The sequence below is a fragment of the Natrix helvetica genome, assembly GCF_964273705.1.
Source record: "Natrix helvetica genome assembly, chromosome: 10".
NCBI classification, from domain to species: Eukaryota; Metazoa; Chordata; class Lepidosauria; order Squamata; family Natricidae; genus Natrix; species Natrix helvetica.
The window spans coordinates 14,750,229-14,768,340 of NC_138561.1; the positions used below are offsets into that span (position 1 = coordinate 14,750,229).

Below are 18,112 nucleotides of genomic sequence, written 5' to 3' on the forward strand. Positions count from 1 at the left end.
TATATGTCTCTGTTATATGTTTGTTTTGTCCATATTTATTTCATATGTTTCATTGTACGCCGCCCCGAGTCCTTCGGGAGAGGGTGCGGCTAAGAAATAAATAAAAGTAAAAGTAAGTAAGTAAGTAATGAGTCAAAAAGAGGGCTGTGAAAATATCTACAGACTCCTCACATCCTGGACATAAATTGTTTCAACCTCTACCCTCAAAACAACGCTATAGGGCTCTGCACACCAAGACAACTAGACACAAGGACTGTTTTTTCCCGAATGCCATCCCTCTGCTAAACAACTAATCCCCACAACGCTGTCAAATTATCTACTAAGACTGTATTACTGTTCCTCTCTTCCTTTCTAGTACCTATCTCTTTCCTAGTACCTCTTTCCACTTATGACTATAACCATGTGGCTTGTATCTTTACAATTGATATTGTTTTATTTGTTTCATAGTATAGTTTGATTGCTTATTAGTAACCTATGACTATCACTAAGGGTTGCATCTTATGATTCTTGATGAATGTATTTTATTTTATTTTTCTTTATGTACACTAAGAGCATATACATCAAAGACAAATTTCTTGTGTGTCCAATCACACTTGTCCAATAAACAATTCTATTCTATTATGTTCTGTTCTATTCTATTCTTCTAAAGTCAAAGCAAAACTCATATCAGAGTTTTTTCAGCAATGGGAAATCAGGTAGACAATTCAAAGCTGTTCCATATGCTTGTCTAAGGAGCTAAATTTGGCATTCTTTAAATTCTCCTTTGTGTGAAAAAGAAAATATTCAGGAAATCCAGTTTTTTTAAAAAAAGGAATTGGGAAAGTTTTCAGAATTGAATTATCCTACTCCCTACAAATACACAATTGTGGCATCTCAGATGCAAAATTCCTTTAAATATGTGTTATCTGAAACTGTACATTACTATAGATAAGACTTACAGAGAAGTAACGAATGAGTTCAATATTTGCATTAACTCACAATCCTGAGCGAATTAAATGCAATGGAGTAAATCATGAAGTAAGGTGTAATTTACTGTGCAAGCCGCCCAAAGTTACACGATTGTATTCCTATTGGAATACTCATTAGTTACAGTTCTAGCGGGGGCTTTTCTAATGAAAATAATATTTTCCTGCATTTTATATGAACGTTGGGCACGCTGTTGACTTTCCTCTCTAGCAATGTGTTAGCAGTCGTTGGAACCTTTAATATCTTAAAATGTTGCAAAAAATGGAGAATGTAGATGTGATGGGGAAGGAAAAAGGCTTTGTTCTTCAGAAATCTAAAAATAGATGGAAAGGGTCTTACTACATTCTCAAGAGTATTATGGATTTTTGGCTGACATTAGTTCCTCTGAAGTGAATGTCAGACTTACTCAGAACAGTTATAAAAAACAAAGAAAGCTGCCCTGTTACCATTATTAGAAGGGCAAGACAAATGAAATGCCATGATAACCATTAGGCGAGAGAGGGGGGGGAAGAAACTGTAAAATATATTTGTATATTATCTGGTAGCAAATGGAGGGTCCCACGTTAAAAGTGGCTAAACTAGGAAGTGAACATACCAAAATATATCCTTAGGGACGTTCTTTACTAAATGTACCTGTTCCCTATAGGGCGGTGATGGTGAACCTTTTAGACCCCAAGTGCCCAAACTGCACATGCACTCATGTACTCTAACAGAAAGGTGCACTTGCACGAAGGCACACATACATGGACATGCGCCCATGCGCAGCAGAGACCCGAAGACCAGCTGGCTGGCAGGAGGTGGGGCAGTGGTGGGTTGCAAGCGGTACACCCTGGTATGGGTACACCAGAGCCTGCCTGGGGCACCGGATACTGTTCTGGTACGGTGCTCTGGAGGGAACACCTGCCCTCCCGAGCTCCTTACCGGTCTTTTAAGTCTTCGATGCTTTCGCGCACGGTGCGTACAGTGCCTGCGTGATGCTCCGCTGAGCAGCTGGAGCATCGCAGAGGCTCGCTGAGGCGCTAAGACACATGCACGCACTGTGTCCATGTGTGTGCATGGTTCGCGCATCCATGTGGATGCCGCCGGGCCCGTTCCAACCGTATCGGCTGGAATGGGATCCAGAACCCACCACTGAGGTGGGGCATCCAAATTCCGACAGCAGGGCAAGAGGTAAGATCTTTTTCTTTCAAGATTTTTATCATTTGCAGGGAAACAGAAGCTCATGAAAGAAACGCCACGGAGATCTGACCTGGGGCAACGGTGCTCGTGCCAGCAGAAAGGGCTCTGCGTGCCACCTCTGTGCCATAGGTTCACCATCACGGCTATAGGAAGATCTACTGTTGTTTATTGCATACTTTTGAGAGCTTTCTAATATATTCAAATATAATAAGTTAGTTTAGCATCAATATTGTCTCTGCTTGGAGATGGGGACTTGTAAAATGGGTGGAAAGAATGCTGGACATACATATTGCAGGAAATAGAGAGATTTTCGCTCCCAAGGAGGCTTCAATCTGAGTGAAAGAAATGAAGAGTTAAGGGGAAAATACTGTATATTTTGCAGCTGCCAATATGCTAAGGGGCCTGTTCTGTGGGCGACTTTGGTACCGCACCAATTCATTTTGCTTAGAGCCTTACAGTAGCGTAGCCTGTACCCTCTCTGTGTGCAATTGCGTGTTTCCAGAGCTCTAAGCGTAATTAGCACGGGTAGTCTGAAAGCAGAATATGCCTTTTGTTATTCCAACGTTCACCCTTTGTATATTCAAATACTGGTAGCCCTCAACCTACGACCACAATTTCTGTTGCTAAGCAAATCAGCTGTTAAGTGAGTTTTGCCCCATTTTACTGCCTTCCCTGCCTCTGTTGTTAAGTGAACTCCTGCAGTTGTTCGGTTAATAACATGTTGTTAGGTTAATTAGGGGATGGGTTGTTAAGAGAATCTGGCTTCCACATTGGCCTTTCCTTGTCAGAAAGTTGCAAAGGGGGATCACACGTCCCTGAGACACTGAAACCGTCATAGATATGAGTCATTTGCCAAGCGTCTGAATTTTGATCACACGACCTTGGGGTCATAAGTGTAGAAAATGCAGGGGTGGGCTGCTGGTGGTTCGAAGGGTTTTGGGACAACCTCTAGCTAAGATTCTCCGCAGTTCAGAGAACCTCCAAATCCCACTCCTGGCTGGACCCGCCTACCCCTCCCCTCCCAAGAGTCCCCACAGGGCCCGTTTTGGATGTAGGTAAGTGCAGGGCACGCCTGGAGGCTTGGGGAGGGCAAAAACAAGCCTGTTAGAAGTTCAGAGGGCCTCAGGAGCCTGGGGAGGCTGTTTTCGCTTTCCCGGAGGCTTCAGGAATGCCTCTGGAGCCCGATGAGATAAAAAACGCACCCCCCCCCACCCATTGTGCAGGAGTCTGACTAGGCCACACCCACCATGCCACACCCATACACTAACCGGGCAGAGAACCCCTTGCTAAAAATTTGCCCTGGATATATGTCACTTTTACAGTGCCGTTGTAACTTCAAACAGTCGCTAAACAAGAAAAAAGGCAAGCCGAGGGCTACTTGTTATATATAACAGCAGCAGAGGTAAAAAATAAATAAATAAATAGGACACCGGCTGATTCTTCTCTGTTCTACGCCATGTAGGAAAGAATGGCTTTTGTGTCTAAGGCAGAACTAGAACTCACAGACTACTGGTTTCTAGCCTGGTACCTTAGCCACCAGACCAAATTGTCTCCCCTTTGTTTATTTAGTAAATTTATCTCCCTTCGTTCCGACATATATGAAGACTCGATGACAGAGATGTAAAGCTCCTTGTTTCAGTGTGGCACCTTTGTACCATTCTGTTTGGCCCAGGTAACCAAGGGTTGTGCTTTCAATCACAGAGTTGCCGGTGGCCCCTTGCTCCAACAGCCCTCTTTAGATCTCAAAGCCATTGTTTGCTGTTGCCTTCTGCTCCAGATCAAAAGATAAAAATTTGCAGCCCATACAATATTTGCTTAAGTGTGTGTGCCCTTTGAATGTAACACTTTCCGATTAGCGTGGTGGTCCTGATGAATATTTCATTATTGGTTAAATTTTATTGCCTAGTCCAACATGCTAGTTAAAAAGAAAAGGAAAGTGGGGGGGAGATGGAACCATTAAAGGCATACGTCCAACGAGTGCGCAGATGAACAGACTGTAATATTTAACCCTTGCTTCGTTCTAAGAACTTATTTCCTATCTTTTAGGACTTTTTGAGGATGTGTTTTATAGGAAACTAGAAGTGGGAAGGAAAAGCAAAACCCCTGGACTTCCTCCTCCGTTCTCAGCTATGAATAAAGCATGGGGCATCACGCCTTGATTTAAAATCCTGCTTACAAAAAGCAACTGAAGAGGTACTGAACGTTGTTATCCAATGAAAAAAGGTTAGTTATGGTCACTAGTGGGTATATTTAGAAATTTCCCCATGCAGATATGTTGATTTTATTTATTTGGGACCTTTAATCTCACTCTTTAGCTAAAAAGGGTCAGAGTGACTTCTTCCTGTTTAGAATAAGTGCGACTTATTCTTGGACTTTATAATATAAAATTCACAACAACTACAGAAGAAAAAAAAGCAGGTTAGGCACAAATCAAGTGAGATCAATTCCTATTGCTCAATAGCTTGCCTACATCTCTCTGTCTGTCTGTCTGTCGTTTGCTCTTTCTTTCTTTCTTTCTTTCTTTCTTTCTTTCTTTCTTTCTTTCTTTCTTTCTCCCTCCCTCCCTCCCTCCCTCCCTCCCTCCCTCCCTTCTTTCTTTCTTTCTTTCTTTCTTTCTTTCTTTCTTTCTTTCTTTCTTTCTCTCCCTCCCTCCCTCCTCTCTGTCATCTCTCTATTCCCTCACTCACTCACTTTTTCCTTTCTTTTCTCCTACCCTCCCTTTTTCCTCCTTCTCTCTCCTCCTCTCTCCTTCCTTCCTTCCTTCCTTCCTTCCTTCCTTCCTTCCTTCCTTCCTTCCTTCCTTCCTTCTTGCAATTAGTTCCAGGTATACCTACAGGAATGTCTGCAGAATGAGGGCAAAAAAGGCAAGATGGCGCCTGCAATAGTGCAATTGCAGCTGGGCCTGTTACTTTATGCACACGCTTCTCTGGGAACATGGCTGCATTCCTGGCGTTTCCCTAAGCAATATGACAACACTAGATAAAGTAGATGTGGGGTGTGTGTTTCTGCTTCAGACAGAAATAAAAAAGTTGTACCAGTGAACAAAAAATGCAAATGGAGGGACGCTGCGATATTTTTCAAAACAGGGAAAACCAAACATCCATTTTTCCCCCTTGTGTTCCCCTCCTGTAATTGTAGATTTTATTTCACTTATCGGTTTGAAAACAGATTACCAGAAAAGGATAACAGGGGTGGGGGGGTGGGGGGTGTCGAAGGGGAGGGGAATAATACCCACTTTGCAACTATAAAACCATATTTTAAACCAGGAGGATGCAAATGGGATTGTTAAGAGTACAGAGATGTTGTTCCAGGTGGCAAAACTCCAAGTGGTGCTTTCCTGTCCTTGCTGTCAAACAAACAAGACATGCACAAACCCAAACAGAGCAATATTATGATTTTTCTCCCTCCTCCTTTATTCATAGCTGCTCTCTGTGTCCACTTTTTTAAATGTGGGGTTTTTTTTCACTCTCTTCTTTTTCCCCTCTTCTTTTTTTTTTAACTGACAAGCCCACAATTTCCAGAAAAGAAAGCTAGCATTAATTAAGACAGTGCCAGCTGTAATTTTCTTGGGAAGTAAATTTCTGCACAACTAAAGGTTACAGAGACCTTTTCACTGTCAAAATTTACTACAGGCTGTGAATGTTAATGTTTCTAATGAAGACATGTTCTCTGTCCCTGAACTTAAAAGTATTCGGACAGAAAGGCAAAGAGGAAAGAAGGGAAGGGAGGTGAAAAAAAAGAATGAATGAAAGAAAGAAAGAAAACTGGGTTTGACAAATGTATCTAGAGCTTCTGCACTAATATAGGCTTATGCCTACTGATGCCCCTAATAATGATAGTCTTTGGATAATCTTGTTTTCTAAACAAGGAATATTTCCATAAATTGGCAATTTTGCCTGACAGGTCAACTTATACAGGGAACTCTTTGCCACAAAGACAGTGGTATAATAAGCATTTAACCTCTTAGGCCAGGGGATTTCTAAATGGACTCTACTCTGGGAATGTTAATTGAGCAGGACTTCAGTTCCTTTGCCCACATTAGATTAAAGGATCTGGGATCATTTTTTTTTATTTCCAATGTTTAAAATCCCGTGAGTCCCTTGAACTGCAAGGCTATCCAACGGTCAGTCCTAGAGGAGATCAACCCCGACTGCAAATCTAGACAGCAGACTAAAAAGCAGAGACATCACCCTGCCAACACAAGTATGTCTAATCAAGGCTATGGTTTTCCCAGTTGAAATGTATGGCTGTGAAGGTTGGGCCATAAGACAGGCTGAGCGCCAAAGAATTGTGACGCTGGAGAAGACTCCTGCAAGTCCCTTGGACTGCAAGGTGATCAAACTGGTCAGTCCTAGAGGAGATCAACCCTGACTGCTCTTCAGAAGGCCAAATCCTGAAGATGAAACTCAAATACTTTGGCCACCTAATGAGAAGGAAGGACTCACTGGAGAAGAGCCTAATGCTGGGAACGATTGTGGGCAAAAGAAGAAGGGGATGACAGAGAATGAGGTGGCTGGATGGAGTCACGGAAGCAGTCGGTGTGAGCTTCAATGGACTCCTGGAGATGGTAGAGGACAGGAGGGCCTGGAGGAATGTTGTCCTTGGGGTCGCAATGAGTTGGACACAACTTCACAACTAACAACAACAACAAATGTTTAAAAATGGACTTCGGTCTTTTAGCATACGTTGTTGCCTGACAGAGGAGCAGACTATTACAGTCAGAATTTTTATTTTTCTTCCTCAGGAACTTGGCTTTGAGACCATGAGAGAAAGGGCCAGAATTTTAACAGAATAACAGAGGTGGAAGAGACCTTGGAGGTCTTCTAGTCTAACCCCCTGCTCAAACAGGAAACCCTGCACCATTTCCACCAAAGTGACTCTAGTGTTGGAGGCATCTACAGCTTCTGAAAGTAAGTCATTTAATGATTGATTGTTCTGTCAGGAAATTTATCCTTAGTTCTATGTTTGGCCTTTTGAGCCTTTCTACCTGTTTTTGAAAGGGAAGTGGTGGCTCAGTAGCTAAGATGCTGAGCTTGTCGATCAGGCAGGTTGGCAATTGGGCGATTCAAATCCCTAGTGCCACATAATGGACTGAGCTCCCATTCCTTATCCCAGCTTCTGCCAACCTGGCAGTTCGAAAACACATAAAAATGCAAGTAGAAAAGTAGGGATCACCTTTGGTGGGAAGGTAACAGCATTCTGTGCGCCTTCAGTGTTTAGTCATGCTGGCCACATGACCACGGAGACGTCTTCAGACAGTGCTGGCTCTTCAGCTTTGAAACAGAGATAAGCACTAGAGTTGGGAATGACTGGCACAAATGTGCGAGGGGAACCTTTACCTTTACCTTATCTGTTTCTGAGTACATTTGTTTCATATTTTTTTTAAAAAAAGTGACCTTGACCTTGGTTGGTTGCACAGTTGTTAGATGTTTTAGACTGGATTTGGCTTTTTTATGCATCTGTTAAATCCTTCCAACATCTGGAATAGGCAGATGTTGCTTGACGATGTTAAAGGCATTTTCACAGGATGTAAGCTGTTCCAAGTAGAGCTGTCTATTGCAATTGACTGATAGCGATTTTGTCAATGCCCAAGTGGTGCTCCAGATGTGCTCCAAGGCGCCTATTTTTTTGGCTTTCTTTTGTAGAGTTGTTCCATTTCTGTTTGCTGGCCTTTGTACTTTATGATTTTTCTCCAGTTCTCGATATTGCTGTCTCCAGGTACTGCAATGTCCACTATTCAGACTTTTCTTTTTGTAATATATTGTAGACTTTTTATATCTTTTAATTCAGTGTCGCTAGGTAGGTTTCATCTGTTGCCTTCCCTGACTTGCATATATAAAGGGTGATTGTCTATAGTGGTGAGTGTCTACTTTTCAACTGAGGTCTCCAAGTGCCTGACAGTCCCCACTTTCTGTTAATCCTCGAGGCTACGACACCATTGACTATAACTGCCAGCCCCTGATTGGTTGAGCAGCCAGCTGGCGGGAGAATGCAGCCATTCTATTGGTTCAGCGTCTGACAGTTCTGGCATAAAAAGGGCTGTCAGCTGTCAAATGCTGCTGTTTGCCGCGTCGAGGTTTGCCTTACATTTTGCCTTGTTATACTGTTAATAAAGGTTGTGTTAGCTTCAACCTGCCTTGCCTCGTTCTCCCTACAGAACACTTTCCACATGACTCCACACTTTTTTCTTGTTCTCCTGCTTCTCTTTTGTCCCCCATGCTACCTGCTGAGACTGAACTCTGCAGTTCTCAGCTCTCAATGATAGGGCCTGCAGTCAAGGTACAGTGGGGAAGATGCTCAGTGGAAAAAAGGGACCCTGCCAAATTTTCCACAGACAGATGGGTATTTTGATCTTTATGGATCACTCCATCTCTATTTCTATCTATTCTCTCTGTCTCTTTCTGTCTCTCTGTTTCTGTCTCTGTCTCCCTCTCTCTCTCTCCCTCTCTCTCTCCCTCTCTTTCTTTCTTTCTTTCTTTCTTTCTTTCTTTTTCTTTCTTTCTTGTTCTCTCCCTCCCTACTCTCTATCTTCTCTCTGTTCCGTCCCTCACTTTTTCCTTCTTTCTTTCCTCCCTCCCTCCCTCTTCCCTCCCTCTTCCCTCCCACTTCTCTATCCTCCTCTCTCCTTCCTTCTTTCCTTCCTTCCCTCCTTCCCTCCTTCCCTCCTTCCTTCCTTCCTTCCTTCCTTCCTTCCTTCCTTCCTTCTGTCCATACATCTTGCAATTAATTTCAGGTATACCTACAGAGGTGTCTGCAGAACGAGGGCAAAAAAGGCAAGACGGTGCATGCAATATTGTAATCACAGCTGGGCCTGTTACTTTATGCACACACTTCCCTGAGAATATGGCTACATTACTGGTGTTTCTCTAAGAACATTAGATAAAGTAGATGCGGGGTGTGTGTTTCTGCTTCAGGCAGGCAGGAAGAAAAAAGTTATACCAGTGCACAAAAAATGCAAATGGAGGGACGCTGCGATATTTTTTCCAAACAGACAAAACCAAACCTCATGGTTGTCCCAAAGGTGCTTTTCCAAAAAAACCAACCCCCCCCCCCAAACAATCCAGTTGTCTTTTGGAAAAATACCCTTGGAATTTCTCTCTCAATCTATTCTGTCTTTCTGCTGTCTCCCTCCCTCCCTCCATCTCCTCTTCTTTATATGTATAGCAGAATTTGGATATGATATCCATTGTTCCCTGCCATAGGTTTATTTTCTGCATCAAGTGTGGCAGTGAATGTGGGTTTCTCCCCTGCCCATCAGCATTAAGGAAAGGAAAGGAGCTCTGGGATCTAAAAAGTAGGAAATCAATGTCTCAGTAAATATCTATATGGACACTAGAATAATCTATTAAAAGCCATGACTATCCTATATCAATCGAGAGATCAGATCTCATTACAACTGCAATCCCTTCCCTGAACATGTAAATTGGATTTATTTAGACATTCTCTCTCTGTGTGTGTCTCTGTGTCTCTCTGTCTCTGTCTCTCGCTCTCTCTCTCTCTTCCTCAGCACAAAACTACTGTCATATGCTCTTCCTGGCTTAACGTCTTCTTTCAGTGTAGGCTTACTAGATGTTGGAACAACACTTGATCTAAGCTCCCAAATTTCTCTCTGTTCCTGGATTATTCATGCAACTCGTTTCTGGTTCAGATTAGAACATAAAATCATAAGAGCCCTCAAAGAGTCCTAATGGATTTACCTAACAGCCTATATATTTTAGCAATCTGGGTTGTCCAGCAGCCAACCAAAGGGATTTGCTATTAGATCAAATTGAATCCTGAACCTTAATTTTTTCTTTGGTTTGGAATTTACTCATTGGCTTACTGGCTAACACAGATCATAAATAAAGTTTGTTCCGAGATTTGCCTGTAGCCTCCAGTGGAATCCAGTTCAATTTAGCATTCCACTCACAGGGTGTGAGACATGGGAAATGGGAAAAAGGAATACCATCCAGCAGGCTTTTCCAAACTAATGTTGTTAGATGCAAAATTGTGTCCGGCCCATCGCAACCCCATGGACAATGTTCCTCCAGGCCTTCCTGTCCTCTACCATCCTCTGGAGTCCATTTAAGCTCACGCCGACTGCTTCAGTGACTCCATCCAGCCACCTCATTCTCTGTCGTCCCCTTCTTCTTTTGCCCTCCATCTTTCCCAGCGTTAGTGTCTTCTTCCAAACTATAGATCATGGCCACCCACAAGAAATCATGAACAAATCTGAGGATGGATGTTACAAACAAGGGTTGTGGCCTTGTGCAGAGAAACCAAAGTTGCTGTCAAAAATCACTCTCACTTTGTCTAGACCACAGTTTCTCAATTTGGGAACTTTACAATGAGTGGACTTCAACTCTCAGAATTCTGGCTGGCTATACTGATTGGGAAATTCTGGGAGCTGAAGTCTACAAATTTTAAAGTTGCTAAGTTTGAGAACATTGGCCTAGGCAAAGTCCATAGTAAATTGTGATACAATTTTCCATGTGCTTATGCTTTGGATGTTTATAGCTAGGGTCCTGTTTTACTGCAGGAAGTCTGGATTTTCTACAGTTGCTACTATAAAGAGCAAACATTGATCCAAAATAAATGTAGAATGAAAATGGAAGTGGGATGTCTCAAAATTAAATACAGGTTTTCAGGGATCATACAGAACTAAGCAGATGTATCCTCTCACTGCTAACCATGTGCTAAACTTGATCTCTTTCATATTCAAATTATATATGTTTGATAAAGTTGCAAGTTTCTATCGTCATTTTAATTCATATTCAGATTAAACTTTCATCGTTTAAAGTAAGTATTCTATTTCATTCTTGCTCACCCTGAACCCCAGTGAAATAAATCTGTTATAATGCCGAGGAGGAACACAAATTCATTACAGTACTATAAAAATTTGGGAGGGGGGAATGCCTCTCTGGATATAATTTTGTATGCCAATCACTTGGAAAAGTTTGATTCTATTCAGAGAAATATAACTATAATGAATCATAGAATTGTGGGACTGCAAGGGACCTTGGAGGTCTTCTAATCCAAACCCTACTTAAGGCAGGAGTCCTGATACCATTCTAGACAAATGAACGTCCAGTCTTTTCTGGAAACCTCCAGTGATGGAGCATACACAATTCCAACAGGCAAGCTGTTCCATTGATTAATTAGTCTTAATTTCTCATTTTCTGTTGTCCATTTAATAGAGAGTTTTTTTTATTATGAAAACATTCACAATGCCTGAGAGATTGACTTGAACCACATTTTGTGGTGAACAAATACACCTTGTACTTCTCCAACTTTTAAGAAGAGTTTGGAGAACCATTTGTCTGAAATGGTATAGGTTTCCTGCTTGAGCACTGGGTTGGACTACAAGACCTCCAAGGTTTTTCAACTCTGTTAAACTGGATTAACATTCTGACAATGTGTGTTTTCCAATCAAAGTTATATATTACGAAACACAGTTTGTATTCCACATATAACAGTTTGCCCATTTTCAGAATTTTATTATTATTATTTTCAATAACCCATCAGATTAGTGCAGAAACAAAGAGGGAGAGTTGGGGTGGTGGTGGTGTTGAAAAACACAGGTGATGCTAACACAGTCTGAAAATAAGTTAACCAAGGTTCTTAGCAAAGTTCCACTTACTTCAACCTCAGCCGATATTTCCTGTCTACCCTATCTAAGAGTTATACCAAACAGATCCAACAGCAATTCATGAATAATATGAAGAAGTGGCATAGAAGGTCAGCTGAACAAAGAATTCCTTAGGGTACGCAGGAAAGGGCACTCTTGGAAAAAGTTGCAGAAATCACATAAAAAAGGCAATATTGCACAGCCTCAGCAAATTGTGTCGTGAACATTCAAAAGTATGAAAGTTCAACCCAAGATTTCAAAGTTGTGACGGACCATTAAATATGGATGTTCTTATATATGTAGGATGGATATATCAATCTTAATTTCTCCCATGCATGACTTCCTTCCTTCCTTCCTTCCTTCCTTCCTTCCTTCCTTCCTTCCTTCCTTCCTTCCTTCCTTCCTTCCTTCTTTTTACAAAACAACCCCAACTTTCTTTTCTTTTTCCTGCATTTCTGGAACTTCTGAAACTTTTTTGGAATTAGTTTTTGGAATTAGAATCATGTGAGTTCTCTCCTGATTTTTAAAGAGCCAACCTACCTGGTTGTCTTTCTGAGGTGAATTCTTCTCTTGACAATTTTCAGTGACACCTGTCTTATATTTTTCCCAAAGTGCAAATGATTGCTACAGATTTCAGCTCTGCCATATTCCCCCATCTGAACCTGTGGATGAAACAGTTCACTCATTGTAAATGTATGAATGTCCACAGCACAATTCTCTTTGTGAAGTGTGCTTCAGAAATGTGCATTAGTCTGTATCCTCAGCATTAAAATACATGCATGAGAATCTTAATGTGTATGCTGATGTATAGACACACATACATCCAAACACAGTATGTGATTGTGTACTACGTCTCTCAATGCTGGGAATTGAAATCCACATATCTTAAAGTTGTTGAGGTTGAGAAACAGTTCGTTGCATCAAACAACACTGTCTTTTCATGCAGCACTTTATTACAAAGCGCAATATCAATGAAATACTTGTGGGACTTCATTCAAAGGAACAAAATGTTGTAAGAAATGGTGCATCCAATTTGTGAATTTAATGTTAGGTATTCCAGGCAAAAGAAGATCAGGTAGGTAGAATAGAATAAACATTAGGAGAAAGAGAGGGAAGGAGAGAAAAAGAAAGGAACCCAACGGGAACAGAGATATCCTTGCTTTTCATGCAAACCAGGATCACATCCCAGGCTATACAGTACAGATTGAACCCAAGTGTGCTAGTAGCATTACCAGATGAGGGTGATGAATTTATTGCCAGGTTAATGCAGACCCAAACATTTTCCATCATTGGGTATGAAAAGGAGTCTATGCTGTTTGTTGTCAAATCCATATGTGGATATTCATGAGACAGATAAGCTGTAACTGGACTGAGTTAGCATAGACAAACTCCAACAGAGAGGATGGCCCAGTATGGATGATTCCATCCCTTCCTCTCTCTAATTAAAACTGACTGATAGAGCGACCTCCAAGGAAAACTGCACAATTCTCACTATATGTCTAAGTGACTCTTGCAAGAGACTGAGATTTTACACAAATAGTTTTGGTAAACTTTCTCTCTTCCACTCCAGGAATATGTAGTAATTCTGATTCACTCCCAAAGAAAGAAAGCACAGTAAGTCCCATCTTAGGTGTGCTTTCTGCTGTTTTATTTATTCTGAAATGTTTGGTGATATAAAAACCTGACTTTTATGTAGTCTCATGTCAGACAATTCCAAGACTGAGGTTGCCTTCAAAGGGTGCAATTATAGGCACTTGCCATGCTTTCCATATGGTGCAAATTTGTTCATCAGTAACTTCCTTACCTGGATATTCAGCCACTAGAGATGCTTCAATTTCTGCTAAATTTCTGACTATCATCCATTTAATCGAAGGAAGATACCTATGGGGACTGGATTGCCTTCTATGGTAGAACAGTGTATGAAGTCCTTTTCAGGCATTGAATAGCTATGTTGGAGGACTGTGGAAAGTAACTTTCTGTGTATTTTGTCTGTCCTTTAATGAAGTGCAACAGAGGGATGTTTTTGTTAGAAATTTTCCCGTTGAATTTGCAAGGAAAAGATTTACAAAGCCTTTGTAAGTTCCTTTTAGATAGATTTTGGAACACCTTCAATGCTATTCTAGTCATTATTTGCAGTGCTTTTACACTACAGGAAATCCTCAAGTTAGAACGTTTTGTTTAATGACGGTTCGATGTCAAAAGTAAGTGAATTCCACTCCTGACCCTCTGGGAAGCTTTTTTTTGGGGGGGGGATTCTTCAACTAAATCTGGTATTGCCATAATAAAATTGCACCAAATGAAACTCCAGCAATTTTAAGAGAAAGAAAAGAAAAGGCAACATTTGTTTAGAAAGAACGTCCAAAGAAAACGCAGCTCTTTTTGCATTGCCTTAGAACAAGACGGTCTGTTTCTGGAAAAGTGCGTTTAACAGCAAGCTACAAATCTCTCTGAGGACAGAACAATTGTCATCCATTCTGTTCTCTTTTGTCTCCAACGATAGCATCTGTGGTACTGTTAGGAGATAGGAAATGTGTGTCTATCACTACACCTGTCTGAAAAGTAACAATACCCTCCAGGTTCAGAGACTCATTTTGCTGTGTTTTATTAGAATAATGAATGAATGCCCAACCAGACTGCTCAGAAAACAATTGCAACTGTGGAATTCAAACTGTATTATTAACAGTGAAAAAGAACCAAAAGCCAGCAGCAGAATTTCCTGAAAAGGCCCCATAGTTATACATGCGCACGGATGCACTTACATTTCCACTCGTGTATGTGTCCATTCACATGCAAAGGATTCAGTGTTGTTTGAACAAGTAAAACACCACCCATGATTTCCAGACCATTTAAGCGCATTATTAGAGTTTGAAGGTGTGAAGCTGAGACAGTTAACTCCTGAAAAAGGGCTTGTCTGAATTCACCTAGGTAGAAACACCAGTGACTGATGTTGGAGTATCCCTTTAACTGTTATAACAGAAGGAAGTGCATTTTGACTGGGGCAGTTTCTATGACAATGAGGTGTTAGTTGTTCTGCATTTTATGAATTTTATGAAAGTTTGTGTGTGTTTCCTCAGGGAAAAAAATGGGGCAGTTTGGTGTAGTGGTTAGAGCAGGGGTCGGCAACCTTAAACACTCAAAGAGCCACCAAGGTCCTAACTGGAAGCCCCCTGTTCAATTCTGAAGCCGACCGGAAGTCCGGTTCCCCCACCATAGAGTCTCCTCCTAGCGCGGCAATCCTTTTTCCTACACCGAAAGCCTTATCAATTGTGGAGCCGACCAACAACAGGGAGCTGCAGCAGAGGGATGAAGAGCCACATGTGGCGCCAGAGCAGCAGGTTGCTGACCCCTGGGTTAGAGCATCTGGCTAAAAACTAGGAGTCCATGAATTCTAGTCATGTCTTAATCCCAAAGATGGTTGGGTGACCTTGAGCCAGTCACTCTCTATCAACCCTAGGAAAAAGGCAGTGGCAAACTGGGGTGATTTGCTTAATGGCTGTGATAGAAATGGTTGTAAAAATCAGGTCTGGTCCTTGCTTTATGACTGTACCAACTTACAAGGAAATTCTGGGCATCATTGTGTTAATAAATCAAGGACTTCATGTACCGTAATGCAGGTAATCCTCCACTTACAACAGTGTGTTTAGTGACCGTTCAAAGTCACAACAGCACAGGAAAAAATGACTTATCATTTTTCACACTTATGACCATTGCTGCATCCCCATGGACAACACTAGGATGTTGGCAATTGACTTATATTTATGACGGTTGCAGCGTCCTGGGGTCATGTGATTCTCTGACAAGCAAAGTCAATGTGGAAAAGCCAGATTCGCTTAATGGACCACGTTACTAACTTAACAACCGCAGGGATTCTTTTAACAACTTTGGCAAGAAAGTTCATGCAATGGGACAAAACTCACTCAACAGCCGTCTCGCTTAGCAACAGAAAAGTTGGGCTCAATTATAAGTCGAGGACTACCTGTAACACGTTCCAGTGCATCGAGTGTATGGAATGTCAGTGAATATTCCCATGATGAGGATTTTAAACTTATGCAAAGTGGATGAATGATATGTGAATTGCACATAGCAAAAGGATGCGCCAGGGAAAGCATTAGCCAGCACCATTAAAAAATTTAACAACTCTTGAATTACGTTTATGTGTGTGAGTGTATGTGTATATGAAAGCCTTGTGATGTCTTTGAGCAGCAGATATATCACAAAATTGGGAAGTATTTGAGAGTGATAAGGAAGAACAAAGATAAAGGAGATTAGGTAAAGTGGAAGAATCAATTGTGTTCCAGTTTAGGTGAATCTATGCAATTTATTACTCAAAGGCCAATGGGTTGGAGAAGGCTGGAATATATGTGACTGTGAAGTGAATCATATTCAACTTGTAAATGAAGTCAAGCTCAAGCAGGCAGGTCATGCTTAATTTCAAGTACCTTTTTGTATAAAACATTCATTTGCTTCCTACTCCCTGTTGTGTTCAAGAGATTAAAAACTTTGAGGGAAAAAATAGCAGTCAAGTATTTGTAGACGGTCGCTAGCTTAAAGCAGCCTCTTGCCTTGTACAGCTTTTGAACTCCTAGTAATCCAAAAGGTAGTTAGCAGATTCCCCCCCCCCCCAAGTGCTAAAAGACAAAAATAACATGCTATGGAAGACGGTGACCCCCTTGGAACGAATTTAAATATAGTTTAGTTCAGCTCTAAGAGATCAGCTATAAAGATATATTCATAGCTTGAAACATTCGAGCATTCCAGCATCAGAAAACTTTGAAATAATATTTCAAATGTGTAGGGTTTCCTACCTGAGAAGAGGGTTGGACTAGAAGACCTCTAAGGTCCCTTCCAACTGAATAGAATCTGTTATTCTATTCTATTTTAATCTGTAAAATCCAAAATCAAAGTTTCTTTTTTTTGCCACTTCAAGCAAAACATCCAGAAGTTTTTTCCAAGTAGAAATAGAAGCTGTTCTATTCTATTCTATTCTATTCTATTCTATTCTATTCTATTCTATTCTATTCTACACAACACAAATTCAGAGAAATTAACAAAGCCCTTGCTCTGTCCATCTACACTTGGTTCCCCCTTCTTTTGTTTATGGTGAGAATAAACCACAATCCAGTCATTGGCTATTGTTTTTCATTTTTCACATAGCTCTGCAAAAGATTGTACCTGCAAAAGATTGTATCTGTGGATTGTTTCAATATGTTAGATATGTTGGCAAAGCAAAGCACCAAAGGAAATGTCTGGACTATTTTATTTGTCTCTTATTCTGTAACATTGCAAGATATATCAGAGATGTGATCAGATGGACTTTGAGGTTCCACATAACCAAGAAGTCCTCAATGAAGAAGACCTGGTAGCATTTAAATGTTTTTCAAATCAGATTGTGGTAGGCATGGAGGAAGTTCAAGGCAGACCTTGGAGGGAGCAATGGGCTTCCCTGGAGTAAATCCTTACTTGTGAATAGCTTTGACAAGACATTTTTGGTGGCTTGCATTTAGATGGTGAAGGCCGCCAATGTACTAGGATATGGCTGAAATAATAAGCATTTCAGCTTAGCTTCAGCAGAATGGGTGGCTTCCTTTTCTTTGATATCCATCAGGCATCAGGTACTTCTGTACCTGATGCCTGATGGATATACCTCAAACGTAACTTAAGTGCTTGAGAATCACTTCTCTCTTTGTCTTTGACATCTTTATGATCAGAACAAGCTCAGAAAAGAGACTTCTTCAGCACCTAAAGATGTTATTTGTGACCTTGAGATCTGGTGGTGGTCCAGTGGCCATAATGCATCTTCATTAGCTATAATCTTAGTTGTGTTACACATGCACTAATTCAACAGGTCTCTGATGTACACTAATGCACATAGCTACAGAAAATCCAGTTATCACATCTTGCACCTTCATTTCTGATGGGATTGTAGCAACATGTGTTGTTTCAGTGACCCTCCAGATGTTGTCTGGAATTGTCACCATCCTTCATCATTGGCCATATTAACTAGGGTTCCTGCAATGAGTGTGTTGCAGACAAAGACAGCTGATTTGTGATGTGGCGAATTGTCCAAAGGCTCCATACGTAAACAAACCACAAAAGCTATCTCTTTGAAGCAGTGGAACTTGGACCTTGCTTCACACATGCTAACGTCTATGTTGTGAATTAATATTCTCCAGACAAAACATTCATGTGGTATATTAGCTGTTGGAATAGATTTCACTATGTTGAATGTGTCTGATAACAAATGAAGAGTTAAGATCAAAACAACTTTTGTTTATATCCTTTCTTGGAGAAAAAAATCAATCATGCATTATCTCTCATTTCCCATGTCAGTGAATGAGCACAGGTTATAAAGATTGATAA

At 41.0% G+C, this 18,112-nt stretch overlaps 1 long non-coding RNA gene across 1 annotated transcript in view; it reads left to right on the top strand.

Annotated features, from left to right (window-relative positions):
* Positions 1-4,192: 4,192 nt before the first annotated feature.
* The window catches only part of LOC309397562, a 70,555-nt gene continuing 56,635 nt past the window's right edge, over positions 4,193-18,112 (top strand). The window contains exons 1-2 of the long non-coding RNA XR_014176286.1: positions 4,193-4,338; positions 6,890-7,055. This is a non-coding gene — a long non-coding RNA (uncharacterized lncRNA). The remainder of the gene's footprint in view (positions 4,339-6,889; positions 7,056-18,112) is intronic.